Genomic DNA, 10,248 nt, shown 5'->3' on the forward strand with positions numbered 1-10,248 from the left:
ATTTCCTCCACTTTTTCTGTGGCTTCTGCTGCTCCAGAATTTGTTGGGAGTTCTTCTTTACAGGTATTTTATGGGCTGTGGGTTTGGAGGTAGCATGTGTGTACCTTTCTACTCCGCTATCTTGGCTCCTCCCCCCAGAAAATGGTCTCTTCCTATCTGTGATCCAGTTTTAAAGTCCATGTATCAATGAAGTACTAAGTCTATCAGAAAACTTACTCACACACTGTGGTTGTTGCTGTGTACAAAGTTCTCCTGGTTCTGCTCCTTTTACTCAGCATCAGTTCATATAAGTCTTCCCAGGCCTCTTTGAATGCTTGCAGTTCATTGTTCCTCATAGTACAATAGTATTCCATTGCATTCTTATATCACAACTTGTTCAGCCATTCCCCAGTTGATGGGCTTCCCCTCAGTTTCTAGGTTTTTGGCCACCACAAAGAGAGCTGCTATATGTAATTTTGTACATATGGGACCCTTTTGCAATTCTATGATCTCTTTGGGTTAGAGGATCAGAAGTGATATTGCTGCGTCAAAGGATATGCAAATTTCTGTAGCCCTTTGGGTATGGTTGCAAATTGCTCTTCATAATGATGGGATCAGCTCACAGTTCCACCAACAATGAATTAGAGGGGGAGCCAAGATGGCGAAGTAGAAAGATGCACATACACATAGCTCTGAGCCCACAAACCACAGAGCAGCTAGAGGGGACCAAGCCAGGGCGAATTCTGCACCCAGAGACCACGGAGCATTGGAGCGAGGGAGATTTCTGCTCTGGAGAGACCTGCAAACCTCTCGCAGGGGGTCCTTTACGCCGTGGACTGGGTGCCGGGACGGGGAACAGAGTGCAGCCCCACCGCGGCCACGACACCGAGGGGAAGAGATCCGAGAGGGCTATGGGGACAGGATCTCCAGCGGCCACGCAGGTCCCCCCACCCACAGAGGGACTTGCAAACCTCTCACAAAAGGTCCGTTGCACTGCAGACGCGGAGCCCAGCCTGGACCTGCGGCAGCCTGTGGCGGCGGCGGCAGCAGTCGCAGCTCCGAGAGACACAGATCTGGGAGGGCTCCAGAAACGGGATCTTCAGCGGCGGCACAAGCCCCCCACCAACAGGTGACTGACGGGGGTAGGTGAGAGAGTCTCTTTAGAGGGTTGAGAGGGGAGTGGGGTGCTCCCATGGCTCGGGCCCCCCCAGGAGATGGAAGCTGAGAGGCGGCTGGAGACAGGGGGTCCCCAAGCGGGTGGGAGCCTGGATCCATTGTGGAAGGTCTGAGCATAAATCCCCTGAGGGAATGGAGCCAGAGAGGCGGCCCTGCCCCTGACCTCAGCACCTGACCTTAATTTAACACTGAATAGCAGCCCTGCCCCCACCAAAAACTCTAAGGCGGGAAGCAGCATTTGAATCTCAGTCCCCAAACGCTGGCTGGGAGGACCAGGAGGCGAGGTGGGTGTGAGGAGAACATTCAGAGGTCAGGCCACTGGTTGGAGAAAATGCTAAGGAAAGGGAAAAGAAATAAAACTATTGAAGGGTACTTTATTGGAGAAAAGACACTTCCTCCCTTCCTTTCTGATGGGGAGGAACAATGCTTGCCATCAGGGAAAGACACAGAAATCGAGGATTCTGTGTCCCAGCCCACCCAATGGGCTCGGGCCATGGAAGAGCTCAAGAGGAATTTTGAAAATCAAGTTAGAGAGGTGGAGGAAAGACTGGGAAGGGAAATGAGAGGGATGAGGAAGAAGCATGAAAAGCAGATCAGCTCCCTGCTAAAGGAGAACCAAAAAAATCTTGAAGAAATTGGCACCTTGAGAACTAGCCTAACTCAGCTGGCAAGGGAGGTGCAAGGGGCCAATGAGGAGAAGAATGCTTTCAAAAGCAGAATTAACCAAATGGAAAAGGAGATTCAAAAGCTCACTGAAGAAAATAGATCTTTCAAATATGGAATGGTACGGATGGACGCTAAGGACTTTATGAGAAAGACAGATATCTCAGAACATACCGCGCAGATTCGAAAAATGGAAGATAATGTGAAATATCTTATTGGAAAAACAACTGACCTGGAAAATAGAATCAGGAGAGACAATGTAAAAATTCTGGGTCTACCTGAAAACCATGATCAAAAGAAGAGCCTAGACATCATCTTCCATGAAATTATCAAGGAAAACTGCCCTGAGATTCTAGAACCAGAAGGCAAAATAAATATTCAAGGAATCCGCAGAACACTGCATGAAAGAGATCCAAAAAGAGAAACTCCTAGGAGCATTGTGGCCAAAATCCAGAATTCCCAGGTGAAAGAGAAAATATTGCAAGCAGCTAGAAAGAAACAATTCAAGTATTGTGGAAATACAATCAGGATAGCACAAGATCTGGCACCCTCTACATTGAGGGATCGAAGGGAATGGAATAGGATATTCCAGAAGTCAAAGGAACTAGGACTGAAGCCAAGAATCACCTACCCAGCAAAACTGAGTATAATACTTCAGGAGAAAAAATGGTCTTTCAATGAAATAGAGGACTTTCAAATTTTCCTGATGAAAAGACCAGAGCTGGAAAGAAAATTTGACTTTCTAACACAAGAATGAAGAGAACCATGAAAAGGTGAACAGCAAAGAGAAGTCCTAAGGGACTTACTAAAGTTGAACTGTTTATATTCCTACATGGAAAGACAATATTTGTAACTCTTAAAACATTTCAGTATCTGGGTACTGGGTGGGAGTACACACACACACATGCACACATGCACACACACATAGAGACAGAGTGCACAGAGTGAATTGAAGAGGATGGGATCATATCTTATAAAAAAAATGAAATCAAGCAGTGAGAGAGAAATACTGGGAGGAGAAAGGGAGAAGTTATATGGGGCAAATTATCTCTCATAAAAGAGGCAAGCAAAAGACTTATTAGTGGTGAGATAAAGAGGGGAGGCAAGAGAAAAACATGAGGTCTACTCTCATCACATTCCACTAAAGGAAAGAACATAATGCACACTCCTTTTGATAGGAAAACCTATCTCATAATACAGGAGAGGGGGGACAGGGGCACAAGCAGGGTGGGGGGGAGGATGGAGGGGAGGGCATGGGGAGGAGAATGCAATACGAGGTCGACACTCATGGGGAGGGAAAGGACCATAAGAAAATAGAAGTAAAAGGGGACAGGATAGGATGGAGGGAAATATAGTTAGTCCTATACAACACAACTAGTAGGGAAATCATTTGCAAAACTAAACAGATATGGCCTATATTGAATTGCCTGTCTTCCAAGGGGAAGGGGTGGAGAGGGAGGGAGCTAAAGAAGTTGGGACTCAAAGTGTTAGGACCAAATGTAATGTTCTTACCACTGGGTAACAAGAAATACAGGTTAAGGGGTCAAGAAAGCTATCTGGCCCTACAGGACAAAAGAGAAGGTGGACACAAGGGCAGGGAGGGAGGATAGAGGAGAGAGCAGATAGGTCACAGGGGCAATCAGAAAGCTCGGGTTTGGGGGTGGGGAGGGGCTAAAAGGGGAGAAAATTTGTAACCCAAAATTGTGTGAAAATAAATGTTAAAAGTTAAATAAAAAAACAAACAAACAAAAAAAAACCCAATGAATTAGAGGTCCAACTCTCCCACATCTTCTCCAATATTTATCATCTTCCTGTTTGGTTACATTAGCCAGTCTGATGGGTGTGATGTGGAATCTCAAAGTTGTTTTGATTTGCATGTCTCTAGTCAATAGTGATTTAGATCATCTTTTCATGTGATTATAGACAGCTTTGATTTCTTCCTCTGAAAACTCTCTGTTCATATCCTTTGACCATTTATCACGTGGCGAATGAATTGTATTTTTGAACATTTGACTCAGTTCTCTACATATTTTAGAAACAAGGCCTTTATCACAGATAATTAGTTGCAAAAATTCTTTCCTAGTTTTCTGTCTCCCTGAAAATTTTGGTTGCTTTCAGTTTGTTTGTGCAAAATTTTTCAGTTTAATGTAATCAAAATTATACATTTTGCTCTTCATAGTATTCTACATCTCTTCTTTATCATAACTTTCTTCATTCTCCATAAATCTGACAAGTACACTATTCCCTGCTCCCCTAACTTTTTTGTAGTATCAATCTTTACACCTAGATCATGTATCCATTTTGATTTTATTCTCTTGTATAGTGTCAGGTATTGATCTAAACCCAGTTTCCACCACAATGTTATCCAGTTTTCCCAGCAATTTTTGTCAAACAATGATTTCTTATCCCAGACGCTGGGTACCTTGGGCTTTTCAAATGGTAGATTGCTATATTCATTGACTACTGTATCTTGAGTAACTAATCTAACCCCCTAGTCTACTCCTCTGTTTCTTAGCCAATACCAAGTGGTTTTGATGATTGCTGCTTTATATACAATTTGAGATCTGGTAGGAGTAGGCCACCTTCCATAGCATTTCTTTTCATTAGTTCTCCTGATACTCTGGAAGTTTAATTCTTCCAGATGAATTTTGATATTAGTTTATTGTAGTTCTGGAACATAATTCTCGAGTAGTGTGATTGGTATGGCACTGAATAAATAAACTCATTTAGGTTTAATTGTCATTTTTATTATATCAGCTTGGGTCTATCATGAGCAACTGATATTTTTTCACTTACTAATATCTGACTTTATTTGTGTGAAAAGCGTTTTGTAATTGTGTTCATATGGTCCCTGGGTTTGTTTTTGCAGGTAGACTCCCAGATATTTTACAATGTCTCCTGAAACTTTAAATGGAATTTCTTTTTCTATCTCTTGAGGTTGGGCTTTGTTAGCAACATATAGAAATGCAGAAGACTTATCTGGGTTTATTTTGTAACCTGCAACTTTGTCAAAGTTATTTAGTATTTCAAATACTTTTTTACTTGATTCTTTGGGATTCTCTAAGTATATCATCATATGCAAGGAGTGAAAACTTAGTTTCTTCTTTGCTTATTCTGATTCCTTCATTTTCTTTTGCTTGTCTTATTGTTACAGCTGGCATTTCTAACACCATATTGAATAACATTGCTGATAATGGATATTCTTGTTTCACCCCTGATCTTATTGGAAATGCATCTAGCTAATCCACATTGCATATAATACTTCCTGATGGCTTTAGGTGGATACTGCTTATTTCTTAATGGAATGTTCCATTTATTCCTATGCTCTCCCATGTTTTCAATAGAAATGGATGTTGCATTTTGTCAAAAGATTTTTCTGCATCTATTGAGAGAATCATGTGGCTGTTGTTAATTTAGTTGCTGATATGTTCAATAATACTAACAGTTTTCCTAATATTGAACAAGTCCTACATTCCTGGTTCTACATCTCTTATTTGATCATAAATTTCTCCATTCTCCATAAATCTAACAAATACACTATTCTTTGCTCCCCTAATTTTTTAGAGTATTTAAATAATCTAAATGTATCTATATAATGTATCCATGTGGCTTTTATTCTTGTGCTACAGTAGCTTTAAATGAGATTTCTCTTCATATTTCCTGCTGTTAGGCTTTGTTAGTAGTATATGGAAATGCAGATTTATGTGGGTTTATTTTGTAACCTGCCACTTTGCCAAAGTTGTTTATTATTTCAAATAGTTTTTTACTTGAATCTCTGGGATTCTCTAAGTATATCATCATATAATCTGCAAAGAGTGATAACTTTATTTCTTCTTTGTCTGTTCTAAATCCTTCAATTTCTTTTTCTTCTCATTGCTACAACTAGCATTTCTAATACCATGTTGAATAACAGTGGTGATAATGGACATCCTTGCTTTACCCCTGATGCTACTGGATATGCATGTAGCTTTTCCCCATTGCATATATTGCTTGCTGATGGTTTTAGGAAGATACTTCTTATTATTTTATGGAAAGTTCCATTTATGCTTATACTTTCCAGTGTCTTCAATAGGAATGGGTGTTGTATTTGGTCAACAGCTTTTTCTGCATCTATTGAGATAATTATGTGGTTTCTGTTAGTTTTGTTTTTGATATGATCAGTAATGCTAATAGTTTTTTCTAATATTGAACCAGCTCTGCATTCCTGGTATAAATACTACCTGAACATAACTCATTATTCTCATGATAATTTTCTGTCATCTTTATGCTAATATCTTATTTAAAACTTTTACATCTATATTCATCAGAGAAATTGGTCTACACTTTTGTTTCTGTTTTGTCTCTTTCTGGTTTAAGTATCAGAACCATATTTATATCATAAAAGAATTTGGTAGGACTCCCTCTCCAGCAATTTCCCCAAATAATTCATATAATTTTGGAACTAACTCTTTTGTTAAATGTTGGATACTGTTCATTTGTAAATCCATCTGGCCCTGGAGATTTTTTCCTAGGGACTTTATTAATGACTTGTTCAATTTGTTTTCCTGAGATGGGTTTATGTAAATATTCAACTTCCTCTTCTGCTATTACGGGCAAGTTATCTCTTTTTCATATAATCATCCATCTCATTTAGATTGTCAAATTTATGGGCAGACAGTTAGGCAAAGTAATTTCTAACTACTGTTTTAATTTCCTCCTCATTGGAGGTTAGTTCACCCTTTTCATTTTTGATACTGGTAGTTTGGTTTTCTTCTTTGCTTTATTTAATCAATTTGAACATAGGTTTATCAATTTTAGTGTTTTTTTTTTCATAAAACCAACTCTTAGTTTTATTTATTAGTTCAATACATTTCTTAATTTCAATTTTATTAATCCCTCCTTTGGTTTTCAGTATTTATAATTTGGTATTTACGTTGGAATTTTCAATTTTTTCCTTTTCTAGCTTTCTTAACTGCATGCCCAATTCATTGTTCTCCTCTTTCTCTGTTTTATTCATGTAGACTTTCCAAGATATAAAATTTCCCCTAAGAACTTTTTTTTTGAAGTAGACCATAAGATTTCTTAGTTTGTCTCTTTATTGTCATCCTCTTGAATGAAGTTGTTGATTGTTTTTATAATTTGTTGTTTAACCCACTCATTTTTTAGGATTAGATTGTATAGTTTCCAATTCTTTTTTTTTTATCTATCTTTCCATGGCCTTTGATTACCTATAATTTGTATTGCATTATGACCTGAGAAGAATTCATTCACTATCTCTGCCTTTCTACACTGAATTATCAGGTTTTTATGGCCTAGTACATGGTCAATTTTTGTATATGTTCCACATACTGCTGTGAAAAAGGTAGATTCCTTTCTATCCCTATTCAATTTTCTCCAGAGACATATTGTATCTACCTAATCCAGTGTTTGATTCAATTCCTTAACTTCTTTCTTCTTTATTTTGAGTTTTGATTTATCAAGTTCAGAGAGGGGGAGGTTGAGATCCCCAGCTCGTGTAAATTTGCTGTCTATTTCTTCCTGTAAATAACTCCCTTAACTTCTTGTCTAAGAAATTGGATACTATGCCACTTGGAGCACATATGTTTAGTAATGAATTTGCTTCACTGTCTATGATGCATCTTAGCAGGATATAGTTTCCTTCATTATATCTTTTGATTAGATCTGTTTCTGCTTTTGCTTTGTCTGAGACTAGGTTTGCTACCCCTGTATTTTTTACATCAGTTGAAGCAAAGAATATTCTGTTCCAATCTTTTACCTTTTTACTGTGTGCATGCCCTCATTTCAAATGTGTTTCCTGTAAACAAGATATTGTTGGATTATGGTTTTTAATCCATTCTGTTATCCATCTCCATTTTATGGGAGAGTCCATCCCATTCACATTCACAGTTGTGATTACTATCTTTGTCATTCCCTCCATCACCTTTCCCCCATTTATGTTTCTAGTTCTCCCTTCCCATCCACAATAGAATTTTAATATTTGACCTCTTCCCCCCTCAGTCTTCCCTCTCCTTCTTTCAGTCCCTATCCCTTTTAATTCCCTTTTACCTTACTACTTTTTCCCCCCTTTCAGCCTTCCCTCCCTTTTCTTTCCCCTTTCCCTTCCTACTGCCTATAGAGCTAGTTGTATTTCTATACTTAACTGAGTTTGTTGTTCCCTCCTTGAACACAATCAGATGAGATTAACTCCTAAACAGTGTTCATCTCCCTCCCTTCTTTCCCTCTACTGCCATGTAAATTTGCATCTTCCTGTGATGTTATTTACCATTTTCTGACTCCTTTTCATAATCTCCATTACAATCCCTTCACACTCTTAAATCACATTTTTTCATGACATAATTTACTTTATACTGCCTTCTCTATCTATCTATCTATCTATCTATCTATCTATCTATCTATCTATCTATCTATCTATCTATCTATATCCTTTTTATATATCATAGTAAATATACAATTCTAAAGATTAAGAAGTATCATCTTCTCTAATAGGGATGTAAACAGTTTGCCCATATTGAAAAAGAAGTTTGTTTTTTCCCCCTTTTACCTTTTTATGCCTCTCTTGAGACCTGCATTTGAAGACTGAATTTTCTATTGAGTGGTGGCCTTTTCATCAGAAAGGTCTGGAAATCCTCTATGTCATTGAATGTCCATCTCCTGTGAAATATTATGCTCAGCTTTGTTGGGTAACTGATCCTTGATTGTAGTCCCAGCTCCTTTGCCTTATGGAATATCGCATTCCATTTCCTTCTATCTCTTAATGTAGAAGGTACCAGGTCCTGTGTGATCCTGACTGTAGCTCCTTGATACATGAATGGTTTCTTTCTGGTTGCCTGCAGTATTTTCGCTTTCACTTCATAGTTCTGAAATTTGGCAACAATATTTGAGTTTGGGTTCCCTTTCAGAAGGTGAACACTGGATTCTTTAGATTACTATTTTCCTCTCTGAAAGTAGGATTTCTGCACAATTTTCCTTGATGATTTCTTGGATGATTTTTTCTGGCTCTTTTTGCATCATGACTTTCTGGTAGACCAATAATCCTTAGATGGTCTCTCCTGGACCTATTTTCCAAGTCAGTTTTTTTTCAATTAGATATTTTACATTTATTCAATCTTATCATTTTTTAAAATTCTGTTTGATTCTTGATGTCTCAAAAAGTCATTAGCTTCTACTTGCCCCATTTTAAATTTGACCAAATTGTTTTCTTCAGTTAACTTTTGCATCTCCTTTTCCATCTGTCCAATTGTTCCTTTTAAGCAGTTATTTTCTCTAGTTAGATTTTGTCTGACCTTTTCCTTTTGTCCAGTTTTCCTTTTAAATACTTCTGTGATTTCTTTTTTCATATTTTTAAAGGCATTGGTCAGTTTTTCTTCTATTTCTCTACTTTGACTTTTAAAATCCTTCCTAACCTCTTCCAAGAAGGCTCTTTCTGCTTCTTATCAGTTCACTTTCCCTTCTGAAGTTTAAGATGAGAGTATAGTCTCAATGCTGACCTTTTTGGTATTTGTGTTTTGGTCCTTGTCCCCATAGAAAGATTCTTGGTCTTTTCTTTTCTGCTCTGCTTCTTACTCATGATAATCATCCTTTTTCTGGCTTTTAAAGTAGATCTCTGCATCTGGAATAAAAGGGGCTCTATCCCACAGTTCTTCTGTATAAAACTTAAGGCTTTGTGTGTTGTCACCTCTGGTTATTTCAGTTAGAAGCCAAAATGCCACAGCTTTCTTGGTGTGGTGTTGGAAAGCAGAGGTCAGGTGAAGTCTTTTTGGGTTTCCCCACAGTTACCCTGGAGTTAGCTGGTTAAGTATGGTGGTGGGTTGGTCTGGCCACAGAAGGTCTCCTCTGCTGAGCTATAGCATAGGCAAGCTCAGAGCTTGGTGATCCTATCTGTGTTAGTGTCTTCCCAATTACCCTGGAGTGCTGAGGTATGCCTGGGGTCCTGGTGTTGGCATTGTGGGTTTCACACCTCTTGGCCTCAGGATCTTCTCCTGGTTTGCTGAGGTGGGTCTAGTTCTACACTGCTTCCCTTCAGCTACAGCAAGTGGGACCCCTTTTGTGATTTTCCTAGCCTCACGGGCTAAGAGATTGTTTACTCCTTCTGCTTCTCCCACTGCTCCAGGGTTTTTCCGGGGGAGACATTCTCTGGGCTCATCAAGGTCAACTAGGGTAGGGAGACAGCAATTACCAATCACTCCACCATCTTGGCTCCCCAGCCCTCATGTTTAGCACAGTTCCTCACACATAGTAAATGCTCAATAAATACATATTGATTGATTGAATTGCATTTCTTTCAGAATGCCACTACCAATGAAATAATTTTGGTTGAAAACTAAGCATAAAATAAAGAGAGGTCTGGTATAAACTCTGCATTTCCCATAGCCACACTTGTTTACCTAAATAATCTTCACTTCAAATAAGTCTCAGCCTTGAGGGTACAAG

The sequence above is a fragment of the Notamacropus eugenii genome, chromosome 3, assembly GCF_028372415.1.
Source record: "Notamacropus eugenii isolate mMacEug1 chromosome 3, mMacEug1.pri_v2, whole genome shotgun sequence".
NCBI lineage: Eukaryota > Metazoa > Chordata > Mammalia > Diprotodontia > Macropodidae > Notamacropus > Notamacropus eugenii.